The sequence below is a fragment of the Meles meles genome, chromosome 1 (genome assembly GCF_922984935.1).
Source record: "Meles meles chromosome 1, mMelMel3.1 paternal haplotype, whole genome shotgun sequence".
NCBI lineage: Eukaryota > Metazoa > Chordata > Mammalia > Carnivora > Mustelidae > Meles > Meles meles.
In genome coordinates, this window is record NC_060066.1 from 123,801,399 (window position 1) to 123,821,827 (window position 20,429).

Sequence of the window (20,429 nt, forward strand, 5' to 3'; positions counted from 1 at the left end):
TTCAGCTACCATGTCTTCAAATTCATCCTCATTAAACTTAGTAAAGCCCCACTTCTTGGAGATCTGGATCTTCTGGTGGCCAGGGAACTTGAACTTGGCCCTGTGTAGTGCCTCAGTCATATGCTCCTTGTTCTGCATCTTGGTACGGATGGACACGATGACTTGACCAATGTAGACCTTGGCTACTGTGCCCTAGGGCTTTCCAAAGGTACCCCCCATACCTGTCTGCAGCCTAGATTGGAGATAACATGTGGTCAGACCTCAGTGTCTACTGGAGAGGGCTATCTCCAGGGTCCCTTTGGGTAACCCATACAATCAACAGGCTGTATACACTACCAGGGAGGCTACCATTTGCAGCCATGGCACACTGGCCCCATGGAGAAAGAGCACAGTTGGCTTAATTGGCTGCAGACATGTACTACTTTAACATAAATTTAAAACAAGTATTTAAAACATAAAGCAAACTAAAATACTGTGAGGAATGGGACCAAAACAAGAGAGCACAAACATATCTGTATGGCCTGGCCTGGGATCCAGCTCCCAATCTCTTAACTTTATTTGAAAAAGTCAGTCATTTTTTTTTTTAAGATTTTATTTATTTATTTGACAGAGAGACAGCGAGAGAGGGAACACAAGCAGGGGGAGTGGGAGAGGGAGAAGCAGGCTTCCCACGGAGCAGGGAGCCAGATGTGGGGCTCGATCCCAGGACCCTGGAGTCATGATCTGAACTAAAGGCAGACGCTTAACGACTGAGCCACCCAGGTGCCCCAAAAATGTCAGTCATTTTTGAGTGGCATCCATAAACTGGGATAAATTATTGCATGGGTATAAACAGCCAGAAAACACTCTCTGTGCAGAAAATTCACATGTACAACTTTAATCATAATAATGGGGGTTAAGTGTACTTCCCACCTTTTGTTTTGCCTGTGTAGGAAAAGACACACAGAATACATTGGTAATCACTGTGGCAATGGGATGGGATTGTTAAGTAAAACAGTACCTCATGAGGCACCACTTTATGAAGAGGCTTTATATAGGGCGCCACTGTGTAGTTTTCATTTATAGGAAGGAACATTTTGTGTCTTGCGTTTGCATATTGTTTGTAGCTGGTGCTGGGTATTCTCTGGATAATACACAATGTCCCAAACGGAAGCTACAGCCCCAGAGCTCCATTTATAGAAGCGGTTCTTGACAGCCAAGAGGGTATGGTACAAAACTATTTCAAGAAAGTGTTTGGCAACCACTGCATCCAGGATCTTCAAGGGTCTGCAACCACTGCATCCAGAATCTTGAAATTTCAAGAAATTTCAAGAAATTTCAAGAGCATTGGCCTCGACCTTCCACTAGGTGGCAGACTTCCCACAGTTCTGCCGGCTGCAGGCGCCCGGCAGAGGGACACAAAGCCTCTCTTAGCGCTGCTTTCTCTCTTTGCTTCTGGCTGGAAAATCACTAGGCTGCCTGGGGCCAGATTTAGATTTCCAGCACAAACCATCATTACCTTGTTAGAGGAGAGAAGGTAGGGTTAGTCTGTTCCGATTCCATGGGAGAAGGTGACAAAGAGGTCTTTTATATGTAACACTGGAGAGAGTCTGCTGCTTCTTTTTTTTTAGACAGTTCTTCAAAAATGGAAAAATTCCCTGTTTTACAAGTCCAGTTACAAACAATTGAAAAAAAAAAAAAACCCACACAAGTATTACCGATCCTATGCAGGATTATAGTTAAATGTGCAGATATGAACATTGCGACCATAGGAGATATTTTGATATTTGTTTTCATAGTGTGATGAATCTTTTCTCATTTGCTTAAAATAATTGAGAAGTGTACTCATAATTCCAGCTTGAAGGGCAAGAGCAGTAAAATAAATATAAAAATAAAATAAAACAAATAAGCAAAATGCACCACAAAATTGAATTTGCTCCATTTTCTTTTAGAGATTTTTTTTTTAAGAAGTTGTTTTCATTGATTTGCGTAGTTCTCTGGTTGACATGTGTTGTTTGTGTTGTTGTTTTTTAAAGATTTTATTTACTTATTTATTTATTTGACAGACAGAGATCACAAGTAGGCAGAGAGGCAGGGAGAGGAAGCAGGCTCCCCGCTGAGCAGAGAGCCAGATGCAGGGCTCTATCCCAGGACCCTGAGATCATGACCTGAGCCAAAGGCAGAGGTTTAACCCACTGAGTCACCCAGGCACCCCTCTAGTTGACATGTTTTGAAAGAAACACGATTCAGGTTTCAGACTGAGATTGAGATAAACATGTTCTGGTGTCCCTGGAACAATGAGTACCAGAAGAAGAATTTAATAAGAAAATCAGGTAACTCAATCTGTATTTTTGGGTTAATCTGGGGTGTTCATGAATTCCATTAAACAGGTGGAAATATTTACAAATTTCGATCAGAGGAAAATAGAAATTAGGGTGGGGAAGAGAACTGTTAGATTCAGTTGTGTTGTGGGGTCCCCTCCAGCTCACAGGGTCTAGTAGATGTTTACCTGCTCCCCCTACCCCATCCCATTATGGGAACTGAGAAGAGGTGCCAGGCCCTGGCCTCCTTTGCCTCTTCCTTTCTCCTTCCTCCCTACCACACCACTTTTTAGTGATCCTTCTTTACTTCCCAGTTCTCTCTTTCCTCTTGTTTGTTAACTTAGCACTAAAAAATTACAGACAGGTCACCCATGAGAAGCCTATACACCATGGCCTGTATGCCTTTGCAAGAAAAGTGAGCAAAAATTGAAAAAGAAAGTCAAGGTGATGAACCCAACCTTGTTAAATTGTTAAACTCCTTCAACCCGGCCTAAAATTGTGGTGAGCTTCTTAGCTCATTTCCCTCAAAATTCACAAAAGAAAACACGGAAGATCCAGAACTGAGATCTGGTGATATTCTGGCCAATTTTTTAGCCAGTGGTAAGGTTTTCTCACCAAATGATCACTATTTACAATGAATAAAAAAGATTCTTATAAAAATGAGAGAGGGGTGCCTGGGTGGCTCAGAGGGTTGGGCCTCTGCCTTCAGCTTGTGTCATGATCCCAGGGTCCTGGGATCCAGTCCCACATCGAGCTCTCTGCTCGGTGGGCAGCTTGCTTTCTCCTCTCTCTTTCTGCCTGCCTCTCTGCCTACTTGTGATCTCTGTCTGTCAAATAAATAAAATCTTTTTTAAAAAATTGAGAAAGAAAATGAAATAGAAGTAAAGATTGAGATTATAAGGCTTGTTCATGGAACTAGAGCATAGTGATATAGCTTCCCACTTTTAATTCTTATTATTATTTATTTTGATTTGGGGATATTATTTTTAGTGTGTGATACTGATTCTGAAATCTACTTCATAAACTAATGGTTTTCACCAGGTCTCTCTTTTTAAAGCCCTAGCACAGTGGCTAGAAAACTTAGCAGCTCATTAGAACCACCTGGATGGGGGCCAAGAGTGGATTTTATTATTTATTTTCTGGGCTCCCCCCCCCAAATTTTTATTTAGATTCTAGTTAGTTAACATGTAGTGTAGTACTGTTTTCTGGAGTAGAATTTAGTGATTCATCCCTTCCATATAACACCCAGTCCTCCTCACAAGTGCCTTCCTTAATCCATTACCCATTTAGCCGATTCCCCCGCCCTGCTCCCAGGAGTGACTTTTAAAAGTTTCAGGCCATACCCCAGATCATTTAAATAAGAATCTCTGGGGGTGGGATGTGGACACCAGAATATTTAAAGGCACTGCCACCCCAGATGATTCCCATGTACAGCCAACGCTGAAAACCATTGCAAACCAGTTGCCTCCTGACCACTGTATATAAATGATGTTATGAATGGTTGAGATGAAAGGATATCAAGAGGGTGATGCTCTCCAGTGCCCTCCTATGGAAAGGAGACTGGGAGGGAGAGCTGACAGGATTAGTTGACAGATGAGGTGAAGTAGAGGTTTAACAGAAATTGTTGAGTCAAGTTTTTGATCTGAGAGAGAGAACGATAGCTGCCTTTTATTTGAATGGACAGACTGCATGAATCCCAAAACAGGTGGGGCCGAGTGGGGAGATGGAGGACTAGGTTTGGGACATATGAAATTCAAGATGCCTTTGAGGTAGCCTAGGCAAAATTCAGTAAGGCTGTTCTGGAATCCAGGCTAGACACACACATCTGGGAGTCTTCAGCATGGAGGTGGTATTTAAAGCAGTGAGCTCAGTGAGCTCAGTGAGCTCAGATGGTTACCTAAGCAGTAAGTATAGGTAAGGGGGAGGAAGGATATAGGGACTGAAGACCAAGGCCTGATGCAGCTCCAGGGAGGGGTCAGAGAGATGACAAGGGAGCAGCCACGAAGTAGGAGGAAAGCCAGAACATGGGGTGTGTTGGAGGTCACGTTAGGTAAGGCGAAGACTGAGAACGGACCCTTGGCTTTCATTCCATGGAGGTGGCCAGAGGAAGGAGAGGAACAGAGGTGCATGACAAAAGAGAAAATACTACCACAGCACACCGGATTTTCTCTAGCAGTATTTAACAATCAGATAGCTTGATTAGCCTAGGGTTAGGCAGGGTATGAGAGAGCACAGAGAAGAAGGGAAGGTGGAGATCCCTTAGGACGTTGGAATCAAAGTAGCATAATGGGAGGGGAGACTGTTGCCTAAAGAAGGGTGTGGGTTGATGACCCACAGGCCCTAAAGGATCTGAAGAACAGAGATGGTGGGAATGACCACAGATAACCCGGGAAGAGAGAGCTTGGGCGGGACTGAGATTTTGAGTTATAACTCTAACAGAGAAACAGTGTGGAGTATGAACAATTTTCTAGTGATCTAGCTACTTAGTCTTTAATGCATGAGAGAGAGTAACCAGGAAATAGGGAAAAATGTTGATGACAAAGGGAATAAGTGGTCAGAAGGCAGGACCTTGGTGGAACAGCCCTTTAATGAGAGGGTGCATGTGAACAGTGGTCTCGAAGTGGAAGAGATCAGTGAGGAGCACCCATAGCCACCCCCAACCCTGCAAAGGGCCATGAGTGTCATTATGGGAGAGGCAGGCTCTCCAAGAAAAGGAGAGGTTGGGAGAGGCAAGGTATGGGGCTATGGAGCTTTATAGGCTAAGATTTTAGGGAATCTGATGAGGGGGATAATTTAAGATATGTGGGGTTCATGAGTGGAAATAGGAATGTGAGCAGTGTTGATGCCTGCCAGGCTCCCTCCTCTGTGAGATGGGGGCTCTTTGGAGCTTGTGTTCCCAAGAGTGCTGTGGCCAGAGGCAGAATTCTGCCTTGCTCTGGGGAGCAAGAAGGCAGAGCTCAGAAATTCCATCCTGGAGGGACAGCAAGTCCAAACGGAATCATCTGTCCACATTACTGTGAAAGTATGGGGCCACGGCACAAATCCCAAATGTCAGGGTGTGGAGGAACCTGGAAGCTGAGTGGGAGAAATCGAGGGATGGGAAAGCAGGAGGGGGCCTGGGAGCATCCTGGAGACAGGGATGACCTGCTTTTGTGTGCGGTGACTTTTTCAAATCAAGCCCAGTGAAGTCTAGTGTGGGTGGGTGGGGTTCATTTACAAGGGTGGGAATGGGATGAGCGGAAGGCATGGTTTTCAAAGAGTAGTAATTACTACACAATGACAAAATTAGAAAGAATAAGAGGAAATTAAATGTTGTAAAATAGAGAGGCTGTGCCTTTTGAATCAAGAATAGCCACTTAAGCTGTTTGGTTATGTAATATTTCATTCATTAGGCATTGAATTACCTCTGGCTGTATGTACTGTTTCTGTGAAGTTAATTTTTATTCCATTATGAAAGAATTAATCAAATCCAATGAAAGAACATCTGTGCTCGTTGCTTTCTACAGGAGGAGGGGCATGAACCAAAAGCCTTTTTTGTGGTTTAATATTTTTGATTTCAGCTTAATAAAGAAGAGGAGCCTGGGGGATAAGAAAAGAGGTCAGGTTTTGCCTTTTCCACTTGAAGTACATAAATAGAACAAAAAAAGTAGTGAGATGTAGACAATTGTAAAGACATAAAATCAACCCAGAACATGCTAGATTTTGATAGGAAGGACCGGCAGCAAGTATTCATGGTACCACTGAGAACAGAGTAATCAATTCAACAAGATTTTGTTGGTGTGTGCTAACTACTTCACAGAGCCTTTGTTGGGCAATAGGTGTATATAAAAAATAAATAATATGTTCTTTTGGTTCTCAGAACTCAGTCTGTTGGAAAGACAGACGTGGAGAACACAAAAATTTCCATATAACATGAAAAGTGCTAGAATCTATTTTTTAAATTATTTTTATTAACATATGACATATTTGCCCCAGAGGTACAGTTCTGTGAATCATCAGGTTACACACTTCACAACACTCATCATAGCACATACCCTCCCCAATGCCCATAATCTAATTTTTTTTTTTTTAAGTAGGCTCCATGTCCAGTGTGGAGCCCAATGTGGGGCTCGAACTCACTCCAAGATCACAACCCGAGCTGAGATCATGAGTTGGACGCTTAACTAACTGAGCACCCAGGTGCCCCTAGAATCTAAATTGTAATTAACACTTAATTTTTAAACAAATGGCTAGATGTCAGGAGTGGAGATAGTATAGTCTAGAGGAGAAAATGCTGGATTGAGAATAGAAAACCTGGGTCCTCACCCCAGATGCACTACTAACCAACTGAATGAGCTTCACCAAGCTATTGCTCTACTTGGAGCCTTCATTTTACCTCTGAAGTGAGTGTATTTCTGTGGAATGGTCTTTTTCAGCTTTAAAACGCTATGATTCAAGGTGTTATAAATTTGGTGATATAAACATGTTTTCTTTCTTTCTCTCTCTCTCTCTCTTTTTTAATTTGATATATTACCCCAGAGTATGAAATCTTAGCAGAAGGGGTACCAAAATTGAATTAGCTCCTTATCTAAAGATTTAGATGCCCTGGTACAAACCTCTCAAGGATAATAAACTAAATCATTTCCCTATGGATGGTGAAGTTCTGGTTTGCATAATTATTTCCTCATGGTTTAATTGAAAATATGAACGATTGAGCACACAGATACCAGGGACTCTGATACAGGGTAACACATTTCCATCTTTTGTCTCTCTAGCCCTTGCAACCTATAAGGCTTAAATGCAGCTAGAAATGCCCGTGACAGAGCTGAGCTGAGACGTGGACTTGGGCCATTCTAGGGTATATGGAAGCCCTAGATTACTGGCCGTGAGACAGATGCCACTTTCCAGGGGTCTGTGGAGGGCAGAGGCCAGCAGCTGTCTTTCTCCTCCTCTAAGGTATTCCTGATCCTGACTGTGAGCATCCCTCCGCAGGATCTGGCACTGCCACGCAAGCATTCACACTCTCAGACCTGGTAGCCCGGGAATTGGATGGCTTTGTGAAAAGACCCTCCTCCTGCCGGGGAGGCGGCCATCTCCTGATCTCTGTAGTTCAGAGGTGCAATCAGTCATCCCCACTAGAAAGCCAGTGTGGCCTCCTCAGCTCCTTGTCTCTTCCCCCAAGTCTAGTGGATCATCTCTTACTTGGGTTTTGCCACCGAAATAGCCTTTCTTCTGGGTCGCCTTTGCTCTTTCTATGCTCACTGATGTAACTTCAGCAATAGCCTCTCCTGTTTCTCTGGCTTCCCAGCCGTGTCCCCTGCATACCCACCATCCACAATGTCTCTGGATTCTCCAACAGGGCATTGAAAGTCCCTCCTTTTTTGGCTGCTCACCCGTCCTACAACCTTACCCTTACCCTTCAGCCCTCCTACTTTCATGTTGAGATTCCATGAACGGGATGTGGTTCCCTGTTTCATCTATTTGCACATGGCCTCCTGCTTGCCTGTCCTGCCCCCCTCCTGACCTTTTAGCACATAATACGTGCTCACTGTATGCATGATAAGTGGGGCTGAATTTTGTTTCATTCGTTCTTTCCTTACCAGCTATATACCCCTTTATTTTTATTCTCATGTATTTATTTCTAGCAGAATAGAGATCTTTTCTTCTGCTTTTCACACATATCCTAACAACAACAACAAACATTTCATTTATTGAGTGTTTTCCAAAGACCAGGCACCATTCTAAGAATTTTACACACATGATTCTCTTTATTCCTCACAACAGTTGTGTGAGGGAGGTGTTATTGTCTTTATGCTATACATGAAAAGGCTTAGCCTCAGAGATGAAGCAGCTTGACCAAGGTCTGGCGGCAGACTTTGGAGCATAGCTGCAGACCTGGGTCTCCTGAGTGCAAATATATGCTTCTATTATCTTGCATCTGCCTCTTACTACTCGTTGTTGCTGTTTGTTGAATGTGCTTTGGCAACATAATCAGGTCAATTGTTTTAAAAATGCACAGTTTTTAAAATGCACTGTGTGTGACTGTTGTCTCTTATTTAAAAGAAAAACATCACAGAAAGAGTTCTTTGACTGCTGATTCCCAAACCCATCCCCCAGCCACGAGGAAACTCCTGAGTTCTGTCTATAGTCTTCCAGACCTTTTCCTTTGCTTTTACACACACTGCACACAGATACAATGTCTTTGTTAGAGTAAAGAAAGCTATTTCCGCAGAGGGGCCCCCAAATATAATTTAAACTTTTAAAGAAAGTTGGCATGTATGTTCTCTCACATAATGGTCCCAAGGTGAACCGTTCAGGTAAAAAGATGGCTTTGTCCGTGCGACCAATCAGACCTTCCTGCTGTCTTAGCCTTCTAGGCATGATTGAAGCTAGGTCAAAGGTAGCTCTAAATTCCAGCATCGTGAAGGAAGGAAACGCATGGAGGACCTCTCACTAGGTGCTGTAAGGAATAGACCTAAAAGGGACACACCTCACTTTAGCAGATGTTCAACTGGTGTGATAGGAGTATCCCAGATTTTAAAAAATTCTGTTGAATACCTTTCTGTACTGGGCAGTTGTACTTACTTACACAGTTGCCAGGAGGATATGAGAGTCTTCCAATCCCATAGTCTCATTATCATTTGATATTATTGGGTCTAAGAAAATTTTTACTAATTGAAAAGATGAGAAATGATCTCACTTTTTTCTGTTGAATTTTTTTCGGTATTGATTTGTAATTCTCTCTCCATCTCAAACTAATCTTTTATTGGGGATATATATGCTGGACAACTTTTCTTGGTCTTTAACTTGCCTATTAACCTTGTTTATGGTTGGCTTTCTCAACCTCTGCACTGTTGAAATATTGGGCTAGAAAATTCTTTGATGTGGGGTTGTCCTGTGCACTGTAGGATATTTAACAGTGACCCTGGCCTCAGTACATTAGATGTCAGTAATATCCAACCTCCCCTCCCCAGTTTTGGTGAGCAAAAATGTTTCCAGGTGTTGCCAGATGTTCCTTAGGGAGCAAAATTGTCCCAGTCAAGAAATTATTTACACAAAGCTTAATTCTTGGTACAGTTATGTTAGTAAGGCTTTTTCTTATGATTTTGCTTTTTTGTGTCTTGTTTAAGGAAGTCTGTCTTACCCCAAGTAATAGAATCACGCTCTCTTATTTACTTCTAGTACTTTTATAGTTTATTGTTCTTTAAATAGGTCTTTAGTGCCCTGGAAATTAGTTTTGCATAAAAGGGGAGGTAGGGATCTAGATCAACCAGGCTCAGCCAGGATGCTGGCCACCTGCTCTGCTTCCTGGCCAGTGGAACTGTGGCAATGGCTCACTTTGCTCTCATGGTCATAAAGCCATGGCCACTGATGCCATAGCCTGAGGAGTCCCTTGTGCAGCACCGACTGACAAGGAGAGTCTGTCATAGTGGCACCCTGGTTAGATGGGACCTGTGGAGGCTCAGATTTCTCCAGTGGCTGACTGGAGTGGGGAAAACAAGGAAGTGGAAGAGAGTGAAAGCCCTAGCAGGTGGACTTCTGTCAAGAAAGAGAAGAGGGAAAGAGGAAATGCAGCCATCTGTATCCTTGCCTGTCCTCTTCCCATGGAGTTCCAAGATGCTGTGGTTTCATGTGGCCTTCTTGGAGACATCCTGTGAGACCAAGCAATGAGCTATGTTGGTTGCAAAGCTGTGGCCAGTTCGGTAACTTCCCTCCATGCATTAGCTCTCCCTCTCTCCCACAATGCGGTGCTAGCATATGGACTTTTCCTGGTGTCTGCCTGAAGTTAGCATCTTACTCAAACATTTATCCCATATGGGTAACAAATTTCCCTGACAGCTTTTTATCAAACTCTTTTTTTTTTTTTTTCCACTTTGAATGTGACTTTGACTGCAAGTAACAAAAATTGCTACTGAAAGTAGCTGGGTCAGGACTTGAGGGGTACAGCTAAGGAAATTGTCTTGGGTGCACTTTTGGGAGAGGGACACCAAAAAACAGTAATACAGATTTATACCATTTTAATGTAGTGTTTTAAAATTTCAGCATTAATGCAAAAAAATCTGTGATGAATAAAATATCAACAGAATCTGATCTTGCACCTGCTTCATTTACTCACTTTATCCTAATCCTGGCCCTTTAACAATAAGAAATTCCTATGTTACATAAGGAGAAATCTATAGGAAGAAAAGGGCAGACTCCAGGCATGTTACAATCATCAGCTCAGTTGTGTATTTCAGGACCCAGATTCCTTTCATCTTTTGTTCTGCTCTCTTCCACATCAGCTTCAGCCCAAGGCCAGTTTCAGCATCTGCCAAGGCTAGTTTCCCATGAGATTGTTGCTTGGGACAGCATTCCAGGAATGACATTCAGATGTGACTATGTGCAAAGGCAAAGAAGGGACACACCTTTGGTGAAATTCTTTGGTGAAATCTTTGGTGAATTGGACCAAAAAAGGGGAACTTTTGTGTGAACTAATTCAATGAGAGGTTTTCATCCCAGTTCATAGTTTAGTTTTCCTGAGGGAGACTGAGTTTAGGGGATGAGAATAATGATGCAAAAAAGGGAGACTTAATTTTGTGATTTGGGGGACACTTCAGGGAGACCAGATCTGAGTGGGCTCTGGGAGCTAGAGAAAAATGTGAGAGCATTGGGAACTTTGTGGGTGAGCCCTCCTGCCAGAAGAGAGGGAGGGAAATGAGAGAGAGGTACAGGGGAAGGGAGATGAGGAATGCCTCTAGACAGTATGTAGGACATGCCCTGCTCCTTCCCCACCCCTAAGGGATCTTTGATAAGAGTCCCATTTCCAGAAAAGCCTATGCTGTCACTTTATCTTCAGGATGGGGCCATCGTCTCAACTGTTCCAGTGCTATTTACATGGAAACCTGGGGAAACTTTCCAAGCTGGCTAGGCAGGGTTCTAGGAAAAGTGATAGTGGTGTGTGTGTGTGTGTGTGTGTGTGTGTGTGTGTGTGTGTGTGTGTTCTGTCTCTGGTGGCACTAAGGACTCATAGCATGAAAGCCTCATTCTACCTGTCTCCTGAGGGGAAGCCCAGGCCAGGTCTGGATGGTCCTCTCTTGGTCACCTGTCATGATGAGTTTGCTGGCCCTTTGTAGGCTCAGCATCATGACCACAGTCTGGAACTCACTGGACCCATGTTAATGGCTGATGGAGGTGGGTCTTTCCAGTTGGAAATGATGCATCTGGCCTTGTTCTTAATCCATTACTCCACTCATTTCTCCCCATGCATGGCAGGTGGGAGGAGGCAATTATTGATTGCCTTTGGGAGGCACTCAATACTTGGGGCTCGACCAGCCACCCTCCACTTTTCAGTCTCTTTGGAGACCCTGTCTATAGAATAGACTTATTTTGGTCTGCTTTCTGCTATATACCGTTTTCCCTGACCCAGTCAAGGAGGCCTCTTATGGCTCAGCTGGGGATGAGGGGGGGCTGCTGGTAAGTCATTGTAGTTACACATCTAGGCCACATGCTTCAATCCAGTTATGTAAGTAAGAAAGCTGATTCCTTTTTTCCTCCTCTCTCTCAAAAGTTCTGAATTATTGGCCCCAAAAATCCTAACCCATCAATGGAATTTATTCCAAAGGAGAGAGGGACATAAAGAATCTCCTTCCATTGGAAACTTCAAATTTGCTCATTTAGTCAGTAGATATTTATTGAGTATGTACTTGGTGGGCAGTGTGGTGCTAGGTGCTGGGCATGTGGTAACTAAATCCAGCATTGTGGAGGCAATATCCAGTGTGTGTGTATGGTCAATAAATAGATGATCCCCCAATTAGTTTATTACAAATGTTAAAGAATTTTACTATGAAAGAAAAGTACTGTAAGAGTCACTGTTGTTGGGGCACCTGGGTGGCTCAGTCAGTTAAACGTCTGCCTTTGGGTCATGACCCCAGGGACTTGGGGTTCAGCCCAGCATCAGGCTCTCTGCTCAGCGGGGGGCTGCTTCTCTCTCTCCCTCTCCCTGCCTACTGCTCTGCCTACTTGTGCGTGTGCGCTCTCTGTCTCTTTCAAATAAATAAATAAAATCTTAAAAAAAAAAAGTCACTGTTGTTGCTCAGGCAGATCAGCCGGCCCTCAAATAGCCTCAAAGACACCCCCACCAGTACGTCCCCCCCCACTGCAACATCCCATTTCTCACAAGGCACAGGGGCACTGCGCAAAGTGAGCCTTGGCAATACCCTATGTGTGTGTGTCCCCAGGGTAGATATGCAAGATACATTCACAGTGGTTTTGGGTTACAGAAGTATCTTTAATTAGAGATGTTAAATGGCCAAATTAAAAGAAGAGGGAACAACTGCCAAAAAAAAAAAAAAATTGGAGAGGCTATCATATCAAGGAAATAATTGCTTAATAACCCCTGTGTACTCTTCTAAGAATATGAACAGGAACAGTCTTTTTAGTCTCTAAGCGTTCAGAGCAGGCGTCAGGCTCCTCTTGGATGTCAGGGGCGAAAGCACCGAAGCGGTGCTTTCAATCCTGTGGGTATTGAAAGAGGGACCCATGGGGCCGGGAGAGCCTCCTATTCAAAAGTATCTTTCCGGTGTTCCCACTAACAAGAACTTTCTCTTCGTTAACAAATGCCTATTCTTAGGGTTAAATCTGTTAATAATTTGTTTCTTAGTATAAATATTTGCATTGGAATAATAGGAATTGGAGTTGAGGAATTGAGGGAGTAATAATAATGATTACTGTTTACACAGAACCTAGGAAACTGATTGCATGAATTAGCTGGTAAGGATTTTTTTGAGTCTGCTACTATTATTATTCCAATGGATTTTAAGAAGGCATAAGTAACTTGGTTAAGGTCATAGCCCTATTAATTGGCAGAGTCATAATTGGAACCCAGAATATTCTGACTTCAGCATCGTCAATGCTTAAGTCTCATTGAGCACTTATGGGAAGGAAGGGAGATCATCTCTGCAAGGCCAGAAGGCATTGTGAGAGGGTGATGGAATAATAATGATAATATTTGTACAGATAGCTTCCATTTATTGGGTACCTACTCTGTGTAACTGATCTCATATATGTCATATCCTTAACCCTCTCAATAACTCCACAGGAAGGGCCATGTGATCCCCATTTTACAAATGAGAAAAGAGAGGCTAAGAGGGGTTGCATGACCATACTCAAAGCTATACATCTTTAGAGGGAGAGGCAGCTTGGATTTTCAGGCAAAGTAGTACCACCTGAATTCTATCACCAGGGTCATAAACTGCTGGAGCTGTTTGGAGGACATATTGCTGGAGGTCTCAACATCATGATTCTGGCATAAACCACACTGGGAAGCAATTGAGACCCAAGAACTAGAATTGTATGAAGTTTACTTACCTACTCTGAATTTGTTATGTTTCTGTATCTAATTAATCCTGAACCACAAAACTCCTTGGGGAGTTTTGAGACCTAATGCAAAAACTTAATTTACATATGTAGCCTTGGACCCTGGAGGGAAGCCTGGGGAGGAATGATAGCAGGAGGAACCTCTGATAGACGCAGATCTCTGTGGCTGCCTGAGAGTGGACTAGTCTGGATATATGTCAACTTGGCCACATCTGTCCCATAGTGCCATTTTCTCCCCCAAAAGGCCTAGAATCCCCAAGTTGCTTGATGTTACTCTGTCAAGCTTATCAGAAGACACCTTATCCCAAAGCCACTCATGAACATGAACCCCTGGGAAGTATGGTACCATAAGTCTCTTTTTAAAAATGCATTAAAAATGCAATGGTAGCTTTTTATGGGGACTGAGCCCAGAGCCTCAGGTATTTGTTGGGGGAGGGGGGCTGCAGTGAATGGGCTCCAGTCACTGTTGCTGCTTATGTCTGAGCCCAAGCTCATACAGTCGTCCAACTATTGCCTCAGCTCCTTCCTCATGGATAAGCCCAGCCTTTGCCATGCTACTCAAGTCCCAGCAGAGGGGCTGAGTTCCTCAATTTCCCTTGGCATATAAATGCTACTAAATGCCAAGAGTGATGCCAGGCCACACTCACAGATCTGGTAGTTTAATTAACTGTGTTTTCTGGAAGTAGAATTAGGCATGCTAATAAGGCATGCTTAAGTAAAATGTAAGCCAGGCTGTCTGATGAGAAAGTGCTTTGCTGACAACTTCATTAAACATATATGAGGAAGTGAGTCAAGCATTTCAGCAGAGAGGAAATCCAGTAGACAGTGGGCAGGAAATAATAGGAACACCAGCGGGGCTTAGAGATACTTGAATACGAAGCAAAGTTCTAAGGATGAGAATAATTGGCGTTGGCACGGATGCATGCCAGTATAGAGGATTAATGAGTCCTTGTTTATTCACTCATTAAAAAAAATATTTATGGAGCTATTTTTCCATCCCTGTTACTGTACTAGGCAATAGAAAATAGGTTGAAGAAGAAGTGTCGACCCTCTTGTACTTACCAAGTCTAGTGGGTTAACGTTACCAGGAATTTGGGGGGAAAGCATAGGCTGGTAGACAATTTGGGCAAATTATTTAATATTATTTTTAAAATCTCAATTTGGAAACATATAGTCAAATTGTGTAAAACTCAAATGTAAAGTTTAATGAAAAATAATAAAACAAAGGCCTGTGTCTCAGTTTAAGGAACAGAAACTAAGATTTCAGAAGCCTACTGTGAACCCCTTCTGAATTTAATTCTCTTCTCAGCCCCACCCAAAGGAAACTACCCTGACATTTGTGTTAACTTTCCTCTTCCTAGTTGTTTTCCTTCTGCATGTTTCTCTGAACAATATTTTGGGACTCTGAAAAGTATACAGGTGAATCTAAATATCACTTTGGTGAGAATTAACTGCATTATGATGTTAAATCTTTCTATCCAAGAATCTTGCATCTCTCTCCATTTGTTTAGGTCTCCCACAGTCCTGCAGCAAAATTTTATATATTTTTTTTCAGTAAAACGTTTTACATCTTTGGTTAGCTTTTTTCCCTAGCTAAAAGAATCTTTTTTTAAAAAGGCATCTTAAAAATTATGATTTTTTTGACTGATTGATGAGGATGTAGAGCAATGCAATTGGCATTGTAAACAGGAACTATTAAACTCTGTTACTAATGAATTATTTGCAGAATATTTTGGACGTCTGTGTAGATAATCATAGGATATGCAAATACTGACATATTTATTCCTTTCAAATCCATTTTGGTCTGTTTTTCTTGTCTTACTATACAGGCTAAGATCTCTAGTACAATGTTAAATAGAAACTGTGTTAAATAGGCATCCATGTCTTTTACCAGACAGTGTGACAGTGAAATGCTGGAAGCACTACATTTAAGTATGCTCTGCTGTCAGTTATTTTTAGATATACTTTGATAAGTTAGAGACTCTCTAGTTCGGTTTCTTGAGGTTTTCTTTTTGAAAATCATGAGTGGATATTGAATTTTATTGAATGCTTTTCTTACATCTTACATCATACATTACAAATGATCATTGAAATGATTATTTAGATTACTTGATGTTTAATTTTAAGCCAGACTTTTATTCCTGAGGAAGAAAACTGACTTGATCATGTTACATGATCATTTTACACATTTTGGGCTTCAAAGTTACAGTATTTTCCTTAGGATATTTACATTTTTTGTTCATGAGTTTATCCTGACCTGTGTGATTGATTTCTTTCTTGTGCTGTCTTTGTGTGAGTTGGGTATGAAATTATGACAGAGTATGAGTTGAGTAGCATTTCTTCATTTTATGTTTTCTGAGAGAATTTATGTAAGATTTGAGTTATTTTTCCTTGAGTATTTAGTAGAATATGCCTGTGAAGCTCTCACGGCCTACTTTTTGGGGGGGGGGTAGTTTTAAAATATTAATTAAATTTATATAATGGTTATAGGATTATCCAGATTTTCTATTTCTTCAGTTATTGTTGCTAAGGACTGCCCCCCCCCACCAGGGATTGAAATGTTTCATCTGGTTTTCAGATTTACAAAAAGTTGGTCACCATTTTCTAATCTTAATATCTCTATTTTAAAAAACAACCCCAAATCTCATATAGGCACAATATCTTTTCCCTGAGCCAATTTTCCAATGATAGTGTTTATTGAATACCACACTGTTAATTCAACCTCTACTCCCTGCCACCATTCTCATTTTGAAGAATTTGATCTCTGAATTCAGATGTCCATACCTTGACCAGATGTTTGCCCCAAAGCTGAGCTTTAATTGGCTTTGGTATGCCAAAACTTGCTCAATGTTACCTTTTACTGTTTGGGGTTGAGAGGCAGTTGCCTCCTGTACCATATGAATCCTTGAATTTGTGGACTGTGTTCTCTTTCATCCTTTTCTGAAAGCCAACCAAATCTTCTCCAAGCTCCTTGCTTCCCTGTGGCACTTTATTGAATGCATCCAGCCAAAACATACAGCTAACATTTTGTCTTTTGAAATTTTCTGCTAGGGTTATAAATTCACTAGATACATGAGCTGCCCTCCAGGTTCCTATAGTGAGGATTCCACCAAAGGCTTCCTGATGTATAAAATAGATTGCCGTTCTGGACTCTGCTCAGGTTCCCTGCTGCTGACCAGCTGAGCACAAAACCAGTGTCTCCGACTGAGGGCATTTTTCTTGTTAGCAGAGTCCCCCTTCTGATACCACTTTCTGTGCCTGTCAAGGCTATGCCACAGTACCAACCAGATGACTTCAAAGAGTTCAACGTAGTCTCAGAGGCTCTGCCCCTCACAGTCACTGACAAGTGTTGCCCCACAGCGAGAAGGAAAGGGGTGGCTTGCCTGGTTGCCCATGCCCCTATTCTTCATCTCTCTCTTGCTTTGCTCTGTAGTGCAGGAAGTTGACACAGCTTCCCATGTCAGCTGGCTTCTCATGGGTGTGCCAGTGGAAAGCGCTGGGGAGAAAGGATGGGGTATTTCTGAGATTCTGAAAGGAAAGCCCACTGTACCAGTGTTGGTCCTCTCCCATCCCCCTGGATAGTCTTGCACTGACACTTGAAGCCAAGGAAGGCTCCTCTCAGCTTCACCGGTGGCCCTCACACCTGGTCCCCACATTTCTATTTGGATGGGTCTACTTTTGGTGGGGAGTCTTTGCAAGGCTTTTTTGTTTGTTTGGCTAGGTTTCAGGATGGATTTGGGGGAGATTCAACAACTTCATGCTGCGGTCATTGTTCTTTTTCGGAAGTGCGTTGGGGCCACTTGAAATTCTCTGCTTGGGTGTTTGGACCACAGTGTTGGTGTGAATTTAGACTGTGAACCCATGAGAGCACTCTGTGGTTATGTGAGCTCAAGGAGAATATTTTTTCCTTTTTCACCCAGTGTCAAGGTGGAGGTGGACTATCGCTTTCAGCATGCAGGGGTTGGTTTTGTATTATTTTTTCTGAGGGTGTAGGCCTTGGTGATCTCAACTCTGTGCAGGATCTTCCATTTGATGCCCTACCTTGGGGAGTAGCTAGGATTTACACACACACACACACCCCCAGCCATGCACTCTGCAGTTTTATTAAATGTGTCTCTAGGATTTAATATAGATTCTCCATGCAGAGTCTCATATTTGCTTACCACCTAGAGTTCCTGCTTTCATATCATTTTTGGATTCTTTAAGATTCCTTTGTGACAGCTCAATGATACATTTAAAATATTTAAAGAAACATTTTATCCTGCATTTCAGTTGATTCAGTTGTGAGGGTTGTTGAGACTATCTAATCTGTCTATAATGCTAGAAAAAGAAGTCTACTTCTAGTCTTTACTTTTTATTCTTTCTGTTGCATAGGAGGCAAAAGTCACTGGGAGCATAGTCCCCATTTTAAAGTGCTATGATCATACCAAAAAGACATGGGGAATAAGTGACTAGGTTAACATAGATTAATAGCTAATAACAAGGTCAATTGCTAAGGTTAGTATTATTCACTTCTCTGGAATTCTGCAGGTCCTCCTGTCTGTTGGAAGGTGGGGAATAGTGTTTAATAAATTTAAATAAAACTGACCTGAAACCCCATTGTAAGTTTAAAAAGGAAGCACAAACTTGCTGTAACAAAGCTGAGAATTTTTTTGTAGAAGAGGTTTATATTTAGGGGTGCTAGATTTAGTAAATAACAATACTAATTTTTTTTAAGAATAAGTATGTCCCTGCAATATTTGAGACCTTGCAAAAAATTTCATTACCACAAATTAAAATTTAAATGGATGTCATTTATTCTGCCTGGCAACCCTGCTCTCATTTCATCTAGTCACCTCTTGCTCATGTTTTCTGCTTCCACTAAATTCTGCTGCTTCTTTATTTCATCTTTTGTGGATATTCCTTTTCTCTGCTTTTGGTTAACCTGAAAGGAAGAGCTCCTTTTTCTGATTTTTATGAAATATACTGTAGAATTTTACCAGTGACTTGGAGGTTGATGTCAGGTTTGTGTGATACTGCAGCAGAGCCAGCAAGCAATTTAAAATAGAATATCCGCTACCCCTTTCCTTTAAGATCAGTAGCTATGCTTACAACTTTGGACTTCCACATAGCCATCTGTTCTCTGGTCTCCTGCCATGAACCCCTTTTTCCTCTCTTCAACCTCTTTTATCTCTTCCCCAGTTTCTTCTATGTTCTCAGACACCACCACCCCTCACTTCCACAAAAATTTCTTACTTATTGCATAAAACAATTTAATTCCCTTTACTTCACTCCCAGACCATCCTGCATAATTTTAAGGGATATCTTTCTACAACAATAGGCAACCCTAGATGTTATAAATGAAAGATCATTTTTCTCTTAAAAGTATTCTCTCACTTAGTTTTTTTAAACTAACATCTTTTCCTTCCCTTTTCCCCACCTTACATAATCACTGGTGATTATAAATTTGAGCATGGAGGGAGAAAGAGGAAAAACAATCTTTAATGCAAGTACTAAGACTAAGCTTTGTTAAAAGGAATCAGGAACATGAAGTGTTCTGAAATGTAGCTTTCTTGGTAGAAAAATTATTCAAACACATTTATAGCATTGGTGGATTCAGTAAATGTAGTCATAGTTTTCTACTACCTGGTGCCAAAATAGTAATTATGAATGCAGTATATAACACCAAATCACATAGTTGCTTTCATGTTGTGAAGATTTATAGTTCAATGGCATGTTTTTATACTATTATATGGTTAAAACATATTTTGTTAGCAATTCTTTTAATCATGGCATCAATAAACTAAAAATTTATATCACCGTATATATTCTAGGACTTATTATTAACATCAGGCTATATTTGTTTCCTGAGACTGTCAGCATCACAAATTTAAATGTATTAACTTCCTTCATAAATAGCACTGAATAATGGAAGCAAATTGATGTCTTTAGATGACAGCGGTGTTGCCATGGGCCTCTGATGTGGATAAACTTTCTTAATTGACAAGATGCAGTGCCTTACAAAGTAGGGCAGAATTTCTCAAGGTTGTTGGCAATGAAACTAAGAGATTACACTCAATTTTGTGAGCTGACAATGACCTTTGACAAGGACCTCTGGTAGATTGCTTTATTGTACCCAATTTCCTGTCACCCCTTGCTTCTGCCCCCTTACTGGTGCCTCATAGAGGCCCTTAAATTTGGGCCCAACTTTGTGATTTATTCTTGCTAGGGACCTGTGCGTAGAAATGATAGTGTGCCAGTTCCAAACCTGGGCTGTGCATTTCTATAGCCCTTCTTGTGCCTTGGTCATCTCATGAGAAGAACATGCCTGGACAAGCCCTTGGTCCAGGGAGAATGAGGGACAGGTGGAGCAGAGGTGCTCTAGCCATGCCTCATCTAGGTCAGCCAAAATAGCAGATGCATTAGCAGTAATAAATGAATGTTTCTTTAAGTCATGGAATTTTGTTTTACACTTGTTTCTTTGTTTTGTTTCATTTTTGCATGTAATTTTTGTGGCAATAGCTGACTGACCAGCAGACAGACCATTTTTAAAGGTAAAATGTTGTAAAGACTCTGAATGAAGGATGAGAATTTCCAAGTTTTCTGTTCGCTCTGATTGATATTACCAGCTGCCTGATGCATTGTTCTGAAAAGTTTTCTAAAACTGAGTCTAGGTTAACCTCAAAGTGATGTGACTGATTATTAATGTCTGCTACAGGGTTGGAAAGGGAAAGTGGAAGGATGTTTGCTATATATGTTCCATCCTTACTCAGACTCAACTTAGGTGTGACTGGCTATTAATGACTAGTGGGATAA

At 41.7% G+C, this 20,429-nt stretch overlaps 1 non-coding gene across 1 annotated transcript; it reads right to left on the bottom strand.

Moving 5' to 3' along the window:
- Window positions 1-279: 279 nt before the first annotated feature.
- Window positions 280-411, bottom strand: LOC123928653. The gene has a single exon (XR_006815785.1). It is a non-coding gene; the product is annotated as a small nucleolar RNA SNORA70 (small nucleolar RNA).
- Between the last annotated feature and the right edge of the window lie 20,018 nt (window positions 412-20,429).